General features: G+C 36.0%; 1 long non-coding RNA gene across 1 annotated transcript; it reads left to right on the forward strand.

Moving 5' to 3' along the window:
* The first annotated feature begins 11,049 nt into the window (after positions 1 to 11,049).
* On the forward strand, positions 11,050 to 13,477 carry LOC139730037 (uncharacterized). Its single transcript, XR_011710905.1, has 4 exons — positions 11,050 to 11,594; positions 12,153 to 12,374; positions 12,970 to 13,023; positions 13,415 to 13,477. It is a non-coding gene; the product is annotated as an uncharacterized lncRNA (long non-coding RNA).
* Positions 13,478 to 14,274: the final 797 nt, after the last annotated feature.

Consider the following 14,274-nt stretch of genomic DNA (forward strand, 5'->3'; position numbering starts at 1 on the left):
GTATGTAAATATGTTTATGTATGTACATGTATATATATGTGTGGGTATGTTACTTTGTGACAGCTAGAAATGTTTGTAATATTCTCCAAATATGCTTGTAATGATTATGTACTATACTATATTTCCCGTTGGCACCTCATGAATATAACTTTCCACCCATTCACGTTTATTGGAAAGTGCACTATGAAGTAGCTATTAAATTTGCCTTTTAAAGGTATGTGTCTTCTCTACTTGTATACGGTCACATTTCTCGAGTGGGAAAATGATATATGTTACTGATTACAGTAAATTTTAAGATATAGTTGAAGATTTATACAAAGCACACATCTAAACTTACTCGATTTACAGAAATGTGTTATCTGACGCCTGAGTATGCACACGGTTTCAAAGATTCAAATATTCAAATGTATTTTCACTTCCATCAAGTAAACAAAAAAAAAATTATATATAATGCATATGTACAGGATATTTGTAATAATTGCAGAATGTGAATAACGATTATGTGCATAACTATTATGTGCATAACGATTATGAAAATCAGTAGAAGATAAAAACAACGCAATTATATCTTTGTTAAAATATACATAAAGCGTATAATACAAGTTAACTAAGGATGGGGATGGAAATGGAGGGTCCCACTAAGAAGCAAAACTTGTACGATATGGGACCCTCAGAAAATACACAAGACAGCAATGCAAAACAAAATGTAACGAACCGATGTCAACTGACTTGAAATCAAAATAATTGGGAAGGGAAAAAAGGAAAAGAAATAAAAGAAAAAGGGAAAAAAGAACTACAGCACGTGCCATCGTGGACGCAAGCAAGCAAGCTGGATTCCATCAGCTGTCCATGGTGTACAATTAGTGATGAAATACGACCTGGATTGAATTTGATGCAACATTTTTTATAGGTAATTATACCGGCAAGAATGCAGGAGAAGAAGAGAATAGACACATCGGTATATACGGAACTATGTAATATTGTGGTATAATTTATGGACACACTTCCATACCTTATTGGTTTCTTTGATTGTATTTCCTAGTTTTGTTTGAGTATTAGTAATCATTTGTTGATAGGGGATAGGTGGTAAATATCATAGGTTACTCACGTTAATTCTGTTCAATTCAATCCTATTCAATTCAATTTATTCATCGTCATTTTAGGAGTACAATAAAAAGACACACATAATTACATAATTTTATATAAACTCATTACAACAAAAAAAGGAGTTTGATTTTATATCGGAAACCAAAGGAGAAGCAGTGCTTAAAGCAAGATTACATAAATTATGATTATAGATTATATTGATGTAATATGCACGTAAGAGAGAGAGAGAAAAAAAATCAAGACACGTGTAAATTTCAGTCTGCAAATAATTTGATGGAAAAACTATCATATACATAGACATTTTTACATACACCTGGGGAATCTCGGAGAGTAGAGAGAAGAGAAAATAGGTTGAGTAAGAAAAGGAGAAAATATTCTAGGAGTGTCTTAATCAAGAGCCCGAAATGTTGGACTCGAGTCTAGTCAGACTAGTGTAAAACAATAATGAAAAAAGAAAAAAAATTATTCACTTTATACATATAAGTACAGAGTGACAATGATGATAATTGTTACAACTTTCCCATGGGAGGAGCAGGTTAGAAGGCAATTCCTTGAATAGGGATATAGTGGAAAGATGTTTTATGTTCTTTGGAAGAATTAATGAGCTTTTTTAAATAGTGAAACATATATGACTGAATGCAATGTGCTTGCTAATTCACCATCATTTTGATTGTATTGTTTTGTTTAAATTGAATATATTGATTGATTTATACGAACAGACATAATAAAAGTTGAATAAAGCACGGTCAATTCAAGGTGTTATATAAAAGTTGGCTCAGATAATATTCAGTGAATTCAATAAACAATTGTTGCAATCAACCCTTCGTGTCAATGAGTCCTTTGAGATGCACAACAACGCAATGAAAACTTCGAGATAGCTGGTAGACGCACTCTAGTTAAGAGAGTGCTAGTAATGAACTTACCCCCCCCCCCCAAAAAAAAAAGGAGTGTGATAAAGAAAGGTGCATACTCGTGCGTGCGTGTGTGTGTGAGTGTGTGTGTTTCTGTTGACCGTCACAGATGCAACGAAATAGATGGATCATTTCATAATTCCCAAATCTGCTACTGTACCCTTACCCTAATACAAGTATACGTACTACTCTTTACTCTGCTAAAGACATGTGTGGCTTCTTTCTGATGTCTACAGTTTCATCTGCAATATCCGAGAATGCAATCATACAAATTAGAATCCTTTGTTTTATGACTGAATTTGAAAAGTTGTCTGAAAGGTTTGTATTCCTACAGATTTTCTTTTGATACTAGCAACTCCCGGTAGATAAAGAGTTAAAGACCATGAAGTAAATGGATGCCATGTTAGAAACTAAAAGTCTTTTCCTGCTGTTACCAGATTCTCACATGATGATCAAATAATAATATTGTCAAAGATCTATTGTTGATTCGTGACATGGGAGAAAGAAAGCTATTCGAAAGGGCTACGAGACTTGTTTTCGTTGGGGGGGGGGGCGCAAAGGCATAAAAAAGATACAGAATACATAAAATAGATCCAGAAAAGCATCAAAATAGATACAGTATTATTTATACCTTCCATTTTTACAATAATAATGTGTTAATGTATGCGTATTGGCGGTGGATCCCTAGTACAACTACATGTAGCATTACGATATATCAGGTATTCTTTTTATGACAAAGGAAAGTAGTATGGCTTCCATGTTCGAAACCGAGAACTTTTGGCGTAAATATTATTAACCTTTCCTAGTGATAATAATACGTTTGCAAGAATCTCCGATGACAACAGACATTGAAATTTATCTTTCACTTTAATATGACAAAGCGACTACTACGTTATTGATATCATCTAATTAACGATGGGATATGAAAGAAGACAGGAAACTATAAATCATATTAATTCAAATATAGTTTGAGAACTGAATAGTATCCTCAAGTGGTTTCTGATTTTCCCCATCTATTCTGTTCTTTGAAAGCCTGGGGAAATAATGAGAAGTGACGTTTAATATTTGACGCACGCGTGCACACGATGGGAGTGGTCAAGAAAATGCGCAGTCACGAGATTTTTCCTCCACACATTGAACGGTAGAATCATCAGGAGTGCTTTTCGAACATCATTTTAAACAGCGCATTAAGGAACTTTTACTGAATCTTTTGTCGCATGGTGATGCAGACTTAGCGTATGCGTCTTCATGGACTCGGACTAAGCACGCAGCACTGCAGCCTACATTGGAAATTGATTTGTACGTCTAATTTTGTGCAGACACATTTTGTAGTATAAAACATGAATCTATTTCTACAGCTTGTGACTGTTCGCTATTGATATTTTGATGGTGAGAAAAAGTTTGCCAGTCTTGGTTGTTTGTTGCATGGTTCCATCTTGTCTAAGTCGTTTGTCATTTCCTCAACGCTACAACAAGTGTCATACCTAGACTTGGTCACTGTTACTCTTCATCGAACAGGAAATGGGCTTTAATTTCTACAGTGATAACGACAATATTGATTTCTAGCCAGCATCGAAAAAAAAAATGGCTTCCTTTGTATGGTTGTTGGCTTGTATCATCTTTTACAGTCCGTTCCTCATTGTGTCGACGCAAGGAACAAAGACATGGGGTAGGTATTTTTCTTTTTGAATTCCATGAATTAAAAATGCATTTCCGATATATACTCATTCTTTTCCCGGAATGCTTACGTTAATCAGTTTGGTAACAATAGGCCGTAGCTGATATCTCAACACTCAGTCTTAATTTTTCCCCAAGCAATCAGGCCAGTGTATGAGTACTTGAAGTGCTAGTATAAAGGGCGAGAAACTGTCTGTTGGAAAGAGAAAACAAATCTATACTACATAAAAGAGAAGCAGACATTTAACTCTTTCAGTTGAAACAGAGCAGTATCATACCTGGCGTTATTAACATACCCTATTCACATAGATAATTCTTAATGATCATCTTCAGTTAACCTAGTGCTTATAGACATGTTATGCGTCCTGAGCAAAAATTATGGAGAAACTGGTATTTTGTAAGATCTAAAAAATTACCTTCTTGATCTCTCTGTCTCCTCCAGTTATCCATCTGAACTGCTCCGGGGACCCAATAGACGGGAACATATCGTGTGATGAAAACTGCGTCCAAAGCCGTCATAGTTGGCTTATACAGGCAACCTCTGGACGACGAGTGCTTTTAGAATTTGAGTCACTCAACAACCCAAGGATGGGATTTCATATCATCGACATTTTATCTGCTAAAACGTCTCGCAAGCTGATTAAGAATTATACGTTGTCGTCTCCAGTTTTATCACTTTCCCATCAAGTGAATCTACGGATATGGTATATATGTTTACCCAGTAATGTTCAAGTTGAAGGTGCAATGCTTCAGCGGTAAGTATACATGCTTCATCATAATTGTAAATTACCAAATTATAACAAATTGATATGTCTTTTGATTTTGTAACTTTCCCGAATTGGCAGAATATCAATGTATCTACACGTTGACACAGACACAGAAACACACACACACACACACACACACACACACACAAAATGTAGTGGTAAGGATTTCCATGACACAAACGGTAGCTACATCTTGTACATAGTAACGATAAATATTAGATTAGTGTAATATGTATGAGGACCCAGAAAATAGGGGAAAGTTGTCCAGTAGATGGTAATGCTGTCATATAACCCTCACCTGAGTAATGAATTATGAGTTATGTTTGCAATTATTCTAAATTCATAATGACTATTCATTACAACTACTGCAATTGCTTTTATACATCTTCAGTCACTGTACAAAACTTTTGAAACAGCAAGTTCTTTTAGTGTTGCAAGTGCTACCATTTCTTGTGGCTCTTTATTGTTTGACAGTCCTAGTCTTCTACTATAATTTTTGCCAATTATCTCCCTCTGTATAAATCAATTTGTAAGATCGCACCTGCTGATCTGCATTTTTAACAATCGGTATTACAAACTACTTCGTCTTTTAGATTATCTTGTACTTGTCCGCCATCGATACTGGAATCGTCTTTTGCATCTAGGTCACCAAGGAAAGTTAGTAAACATGGCAGTTATGCTTTCCGATGTTTACAAGTATTACCCGTGATGACAAAACCGTGATATGATATCAAAAAGGTTTAATGTAATGCACTACAGATTTTCTTGTATAATTACGCTATTTGACGTGAATAGCTACACACTTCGACATTAGGTAGGTAGATTTGGTTTACACATAACGATAAAACAGTAAGAAAAAAATAGAATAATCACAAGAGGAATGAATGTAATGACGTGAACAATGCAACAGTAACAGTAATGTTTACAACAATGATTATTGCAACAATCGCTAACGAGGTCTGCTGTGTCTGCTGAATTGTATTTAAAGAATTTATTATCTTTACCGGAAAAGGATACAAAGTCAATTGTGTAGAAGAGTAGGCGTATGTTTTTTTTTCATAATATAACAATTTCTATAATCAAAAGGACATCATTACTGCTATCTTCAGACATATCAAGAGCGCAGATTGCAATTTTTATTATTTTCCTGTCTAAAAATCGGGAACCCGTAAGAACTCACAAAATGCAACAATATACATTTCTGCTATAAAGGATTTTTTTAAATGTTTAGTTTTGGCTGAGTCAGCCAAGGTGCAAGTACGGTTCCAAGAGATTGATATCGTCTACATTTTCCGTTACATGGAGATCACAAGGTCAAAACCTTATCGGATACTGTTTACAGCATTATTGTTATATATTGTTTTGGATAATATTTCAAAAAAAATCAGGATTCAGATCAAATGCTCAATAATGCTCAATTCTTATTTCTTAAATCCCACTTTTGATGCCAAATAGTTCAGATATATCAGATAACAAAATAACGATATCAAAATATCAGATAACACAGGTATTGATATGAAAAATAGCTGAATGGTGTACAGGTTTGTTGGAGGTACAATTTTGTATTTAAAAATGAAAGCATGATTCAGTTTCATTAAATTGAAGATTTCTTTTTAAGATAATAGGGTTCAGCTTTTGCTCTATTTTCAACACTCGCATAGGGGTAAATTGGTGTGTATGGGAGTGTGTGGTTAACACCGAGACAATGGTTCTAAACAGTGGCCAGGGTTTGAATGCTTTTTTATATATATTCATGACAAATGTCATTATCACAGCTAGTCTTTATTCATCATTAAATGTGCATGTACAATCACATGAAAATATGTGCTTACTTTTTTCATGTGCATGAATTTTACCCTCTACCATGAATTAAGACTAGCACTGTCCAGTGGTATTCGTGGTATTCATGTCTATTGTTCAGGGTCATTGTAAGCACTCACTCGCATACACATCTCTGGTTCCTGTGTAAAGTTCAACGCACACAAAAAAAAAATGTACAGATGGTTCAAATTTGATCAAAATCTGGAACTTATCTTAAAAATCAATCATGGATCTAATGAAACTGATTCATACTTTCATATTCAAATCACCTCCAACTAAATATTGTACACTAGTCAGCTATTACTCATATGAATGACAGTGTAATCTGATATATAGTTTTCGAACTATTAAGGATCAAAAGTAGGAAATGTTTTTTACAACACCTAGTTCTTAGGATTGAATTGATTTATTAGTTCAAAAATGCGCTGTATATAGTATCAAGGAATTTTCTTTAAGACTGAAAAAGTTATAATCATTTTACTGTTAAGATTGTGATGTAGCATAAAACATGTTGATCACTCATTTCTGTCATCATCGATAAATTAAAGCCTGTAATTAGATCTTAATAATCATTTTAAGAAGAATTTTACTTTCAAGAACCCTCTGTCAGACTGGTTGGTGGACCCTCTCCCTTGGAAGGCTTGGTGGTCCTCGAACCAGACAGCTATGTCTGCTATGGTGAATTCAACGACAAAGCTGCCGAACTGATCTGCGGAGAGCTTGGCTTCCCAGCGGCAGAAGGATATTCATATCAGACTTTGCCAAGTACAGCAACACGTAACAAGACTCAGAGGTTGACATGTTCTCAGGGTAAGCAGTGGCGGATCCAGAGGGGAGCGTAACCGGCGCACGCCCCCCCCCCCTTCATTTATTTTTTTGTTAAAAGCAAAAGAAATGAAAGAAAAATACTAAAAGAGAGAAAAAATATTCGGTGAACAGCTATGAAAGGATACTGGCTGTATTCAGAAGATGATGATACAGTACTAGTGAAAATTGTTATGTTATATGATGGCACGTCTAAACAATTCAGTTGCAGCAGGGAGGTGGGAAGAGTCTCTTCCCACCTCCCTGGTTGCAGTAACAGGTAACCATGTACACTTCTTAGCTTTATCATCGTGGCGTATCTAGGGAAAACGGCGCCCGGGGCAAGCGCGAAAATTGCGCCCCTAATTTCTGAAAAAGTGTTCAAACCCAACCCCATCCCGGTAGGGACTTTAAACAAAGTCCACATGATATGCTTTTTCAAGCACTTTAAAGGGGTCCTTTTGAGGGTGATTTAAATGTAGTGAATTTTGATAAATTTTGGCGAGCGAGCGCAGCGAGCGAGCCGAAAATTTTGGTATTTCAGCTTACAACACATGGAATTCTTGTCATTTTTTGCTAATCAAATCTTACAATTGCAATCAAGATATAGTGACGGCTTTATAGATAACGATTTATACCAACAAACTGCATGAGGAATTTCAAAAGTACTCTAAATTAGTACGCGCGAGTTATCCGAAATTTGTATATTTCCACGTCATCATCACGTTTTGTTCTTATCTCTTTTTTCTTTTTTTTCTTTTTGGATATATATTTTGGCGAGCGAACGCAGCGAGCGAGCCGAAAATTTTGGTATTTCAGCTTACAAAACATGGAATTCTTGTCATTTTTGCTTATTAAATCTTACAATTCTAATCAAGATATAGTGACGACCTTATAGATAACGATTTATACCATCAAACTGAGGACTTATAACACTAGTACTCTAAATTAGTACGAGGCGAGTGAGCCGAAATTTGCATATTTCCGCGTCATCATTACGTTTTGTTCTTATCTTTTTTGATTTGTTTTTTTTTGCGTCCCCCCCCCATTTTGTTCGAAACTGTTGGCGTCCTCTCTTGATCCAATCGGCGATCGCTTCAGAACGAATGAAATTGCAGCCGCTGCTCCGTGTAATATTTTTCCTGCTTAATATAAGATGACATGTGTGAACACAATAGATATTGTCATTTTGTGCGCGTCATCGTCACATCTTCTTCTTTTCTTTTTTTTTTTTTTTTGGATAAATTTTGGCGAGCGAGCGCAGCGAGCGAGCCGAATTTTTTTTGTATTTCAGCTTACAAAACATGGAATTCTTGTCATTTTTTACTTACACTGTATTTAATCTTACAATCCTAATCAAGATAATAGTGACGGCCTTATAGATAACGATTTATACCAAGAAACTGTGGATTTGAAAAAAATACTCTAAATTGTACGAGCGAGTGAGCCGGAATTTGCATATTTCCTCGTCATCATTACGTTTTGTTCTTATCTTGCTTGATTTTTTTGCGCCCCCTCCCCCCCCCCCCCCCCCCATATGTGTGAAACCGTTGGCGCATTCTTTTGATCCAATTGGCGATCGCTTCAGAACGAAAGAAATTGCAGCCGCTGCTCCGTAAAACATTTTGCTTGCTAAATATAAAATGACATGTGTGAACACAATATACATTGTCATTTTGTCCGCGTCATCATCACGTTTTGTTCTAACCTTCTTTATTTATATAAATTTTGGCGAGCGAACGCAGCGAGCGAGCCGAAAATTTTTGTATTTCAGCTGACAGAACATGGAATTCTTGTGTGAACACAATAAACATTGTCATTTTGTCCGCGTCATCATCATGTTTTGTTTTTATCTTGTTTGATTTGGTTTTCTGCCCCCCCCCCTCCGGGCGAGTTTTTTTCTTCTTCTTTTTCTTCTTCTTCTTCTCTTCTTTTTTCTTTTTTCTTCTTCTTCGTTTTTTTCTTTTTCTTCTTCTTTTTTTTTCGTTTTTTTTTTCGTTTTTTGCGCCCCCAAGGAGTGGCGCCCGGGGCACGTGCCCCCCTTGCCCCCCCCTAGATACGCCACTGATCATCGTTTGTGTTGTGTCTTTTTTTTTATAAAGCGGGATGACTATTTGGAATTATTCAAGAACCGAAAAATCTTGGGATTTAGAAACAGGTCTGCCACAAGCAAAAGTTAATGTCCCGCGATTGTGCATGATTCTGTACCGGTGGATGGTGTGCTCACTTGTCTCCACGTAAAGGGTGTAAACCATCTTGTTCATGTATAAGCACCTGTTAGGAACTGGTGTTACTCAGAACCTCCAGATTAAAAGTCTTCTCCTGTACACAGCAGTGTTTGGTAAAGTGGTACATGCACCACGTGTGTCGTGTGGTTTTAGTATAGGTTTTCCTATTACGCACTTTTGTCAATGTTTGTCAGTCTTATTCCTTATATTGCCGCGTTAAATTTAGCAAAATTTAGCGAAGATGACATGTTCAGTATTTCAATTTTATGATCTCTTTATTCAAATTACCTTTAACCTCAATCTACTTGACACTTTTTCAATTGAAACTCGTAAAACAAGCTCCATTTCGTTATTCGTTCATTCAATTTAGAATGATATAGTCAAGTCATCACGTATATGCTGCGCTCGTTCATTCGAATTCATTTTGGGCATCCAATTTAACATCTTCTGCAGTCAATTTAGCACACATGTTTATGCTTTGGTTCTTTCTTTATTTGTTTTCAACATAGTTATTGTTTTGTAAGCGTCATTACAGTTCATATTTTCGTATTCATTTTAGATATTTTGGCAACAGTTTTTTTTTTCAATGTTTTTCAAAATTGAATCTCCCAGTCCGGAGTGCATGTGGCCACAACTTATCTGGCCGTTGAGCGCTTTATTCCGAGTGTGTCGGCCAGTTCTAGGAAGTCAAGGTTATGATTATCAAATGTTCCTATGATCAGTGATGATTCTTTCTCTGTCTTCTTGAGATATACGTCTGTATCTAACTTGTGCTGTCATGATTGTAAGAAGATGAAGTTAATCTGTACTATTTGTACTTGTAAGCCTATAATGACATATATGAAAGAAAAGGGGCGTTACAGAACAACAAACTCGAGTTATATAGGGTCAGCAATGATACTTTTACTACTTAACAGTGTGTGGATGAAATAAAAACGTCACATAGAAATACACGTTGAATGTTCTCACCTCTTCAAAAAAGAAATAACATGACGTTAATTTGAATGAAAATGTTTGGAATTTGACTGCCCATTCGCGAAATTGAATGACTCAAATTACCTTTTCGGCAAGTGATGGCGAATTTGAATGAAGGTAGAGTACCAGCCAATTTGAATGCCCTTTTTACGAATTAGAAAGCCACATGTGCAAATTTCATTAATCGAAATGACGATTTGAATGTACAAGTTGTAATTTTGTCAAAGACAGACTGTGCAATAATGAGGGGGTTTTGATAAATTGAATGAACCTTCTATCAAATGGACTGACAGAAGTGCAAAATTGGCCGGGGAAACCAATATAATGTAGGAATTAAAAATTTGAGAGAAATAGAGGATATTGTATGTTCGGACAGTAAATTACTATCATGAAATACATTTCAATCAAGAAAGACATAATCATCTCTTTATACATGTAAATATAACATGTAAATAATATTCACAATATCAATCTATAGATTCCAAACGTGTAATGGGTTGTTCACTGGCTACCACTGAGTGTCCATCGCATAAGCTTGCCAGACTCAAGTGCCAAGGTGAGGTTGTATGTACACATGCATGGTACGTAGGCATGTATTATGTGAGCGTGTGTATTAATACATACTGAAATGCATGAGTGTGTATATGTCTGTCTTACTGTCTGTCTGTAAAGCCATATAGGAACCATAGGTGCCTGGCCCTCTCGTGTCCCTATGCTAGTGAAATTAAGCAGCGAAGAGCAAGAATGTAATCACAGTAGGCCTATACAAACCAACCCTACATTTTGTATGTAGCAGCATAAATATCTGATTCATGACATATGCATTGAGCCTTGTTCACACATATCTTCATAAGAATACATGCTGCATGGGTATGCTTTACTATACTTCGGTTCATGTATAATGATCATCACTTTATTAAAGGGAAGCATTGTCCGTTTTATATTCTATTCATTTATCATATCAAAATTACCTATCAAGTGACACTGGGTCCGTCTGATAGCTGTTTTCAGAAGTAAATCTAATGTTGGATAACGATCATTCTGTTTCTACGTAGTGCCTGGATTTCTCGGATGCTATCAGGGTGACTATCAGGTATTTCAGGCTTATCCTGGATATGAAGTTCATTCTTACGAAGAATGTGCGTCTACCTGTGCAAGACGCCCAATTCACTATGACACTGCTGTCATGCATCGGAACATGTGTTCATGTTTTCAACAAATGGATTACAGCAGCTGTTCCTCAACCTGTTCTCACCGATGGGAGTGTCCAAATGAAGAAGAAAATTCCCACTACTTTTTTAACAGTAAGTAATAGTAATCAAATACTTTGTGACGGTATGTAATAGGTAATGATACGCACATGTGTATCACCTCTGTCTCCTTCATTCTGAACATCAGTATTACTGTCATTTTTATCACAATCAGCAGTGGACGATTATCTTTAATCATGTTTGTAACCATTATACATCCTCATTGTGACAGTAATCACTTACGAAATTAATATTTTCTATTGCTATTAAAACTATTTTTTCTTTGCTAAAATTATCGCAGTTTCTACAGTCCCAACTGCAATAATTGCAGCAGCTGTCATTTCAATCTTTTTGTGTTTCTCGGGGATTTGTATATAGACAAAATGATTTAAATAATTTCAAAGGATGTGATATATGTCACAAGCAAATAAAACGATTTACACACATTTCAACCAAATGAAACGTGGGCACAAATAAAGGTTTTATTGATGGAAAATCAATTTTGTTGAATATATATATATATATATATATATATGTGTGTGTGTGTGTGTGTGTGTGTGTGTGTGTGCAACTTCATTTCGAGACACTGTTGCTTTTCTGTGTCGTGTATAGTTTCGGTTGCGGTTTGTGATCATCCTGGCCATGTATCTAATGGTAATTGGAACTCCAACATCACGAGGTTTGGGTCCATTATAACTCTCACCTGTAGAGAAGGTTACATCATCGACGGAGGCGCGACACTTCAGTGTGTTGGAAGACCCGGATGGTCGACTTACCTCCCGGTTTGGAACGCTTCAGTGCCATCTTGTCAAGCAGTCGAGCAACAAACAGTCGGTTCGTCATATTCAGTGATATGTTTAGAGCACATGTGGAATATGTTATCATGAAGTAAGAGCACTGATAACGCAAGAGTTATTCTATGTTTTCCATTGGTTAGCTTGGAACATCAAGACAGGAGGGGTACCAAACTGTTTTTTTTTCTTTTTTTTTATATGTTGCATTTGTTGCTTAGATTTTAATTCTGAAATCATCGATGCCAAACAGACAAGACTAACGAAGCGCGCTGAATAGTCTGAAGATATGGTATTAAGATATGGCAACACGCCAGAATAACGAATTCAGGGATTATTAGACTGTATGGAGGAAATGCATCAAAGAATAGCCTTCACTCCCCCCCCCCCCGACATACACACTTTTGCTTTTATTGCTTTATTTTCACCTAAGTCACCTTTAACAGAAATTCACAAAGATAGTCATAAAAACGAATTGGTCAATAGTAAAGACAGATCAGTGTTCCGTTAATTTCAAGTAAGCTTAGTAAGCTTTAAAACTTATTGCATAGTTGTTGTTTCATTCTGAAACCTACAGAGTGTACAGGAAATTGTATTTACTTCTTCCATTTCTGTGCACATACGCACGTTGTTTCCAGGCAATGAATGGCAAGATGTAAACATCAGCACAGCATCTACAGACAATACATCTAGTGAGTATTACAAAATGCAAGTTCAGCGTGTTGTATGTGTGTGTGTGTGTGTGTGTGTGTGTGTGTTTGTGTGTGTTTGTGTGTTAGTGTGCTGGAAATGCTGGAAAAGAGCACATTTGAATCTGGCTTGCCATGTGCTTTATCGTCATCAAACGGACAGTACACGATTTCTAGAATTTATTGCATTTTCATACAGGGCAACACTTTTTAATTTTTTGAAAAGACGGCAGTTTAGGTTAATCTGATCTTTTATTTTAATCATAGTATGATTTTTCTGAAGATTTTGGTACAAATGGGTTTTACAATTGTACTTGTTTCGTTTTTTAGATTTTTTTTTTTGTGGCTGGTTCTTATAATATCAATATCCTTCTGGTCGTCTTTTCTTAAACAGATGCCGGACAGAATATTCTAGAATTGACGACATCAACGAGGTCAAGCCCTACGTCTCCTTCAGGTAAGTAGTCTGATGCATATAGTGGATTATTTTGATAATAATTGCCGGATCCTATTCTTATGCGTGCAATGGAATCCAGGTATAATAAAGAAAGATAATCAATATTGCGTGAAAACAGACTTATGGCATTTCTCATTATAAAGATACTAAAGATTATCATTTCTACTCCAAGAAGGTGCGTATACGCAGGAACATACCACTGAAAATATGAGTAAATAGTATAGTCTATATAGTCAGTTTGAATCGATCATTTCATTTTGAGCGATCATTGCAATCATTGTATTAAGGAAAATCTGGATTGATTTTTCCCCTTTGATTTTTTTATGTTAAAAAAAGAGGCGCTGAAATTTTAAAATGCACTCTTTGTACAGACATAGAAACAGGCGTGCATACTTTATGCTCGAATATCACACACACACACACACATTAACAAACTTTTTTTTCATATCCAGGCGTACACACACAAACACACATACACGCGGAAACGACCTTCCCATGAGATCCGTGAAGCTTTAGGACCTACCAGTTGTGCTTTCATGGCGGCATTTCACAACTTGACAGCAAAAAAAAATAAAAAAAAATCGTGCGGTAAAATTCAAAAGGCTGAGCTATCGTCTTGGTCGTGTTGGTTGTTATAAAAATGATAACATGAATATGATAGACGTGAAGAAATGTGTTCGAATCTGGTCATATTTTATGGCTGCACTCATTTTGTGAGCTCCTTCCTTACAGATGTTTTACCTTTACCCAATTTCTTTCAGTGACCGAGTTGCTACATCAGACGAAAATCATCATGT

This window comes from Diadema antillarum, unplaced genomic scaffold, assembly GCF_040938485.1.
Source record: "Diadema antillarum isolate AM-2024a unplaced genomic scaffold, OU_Dant_1.0 scf00000021, whole genome shotgun sequence".
Taxonomy (NCBI): domain Eukaryota; kingdom Metazoa; phylum Echinodermata; class Echinoidea; order Diadematoida; family Diadematidae; genus Diadema; species Diadema antillarum.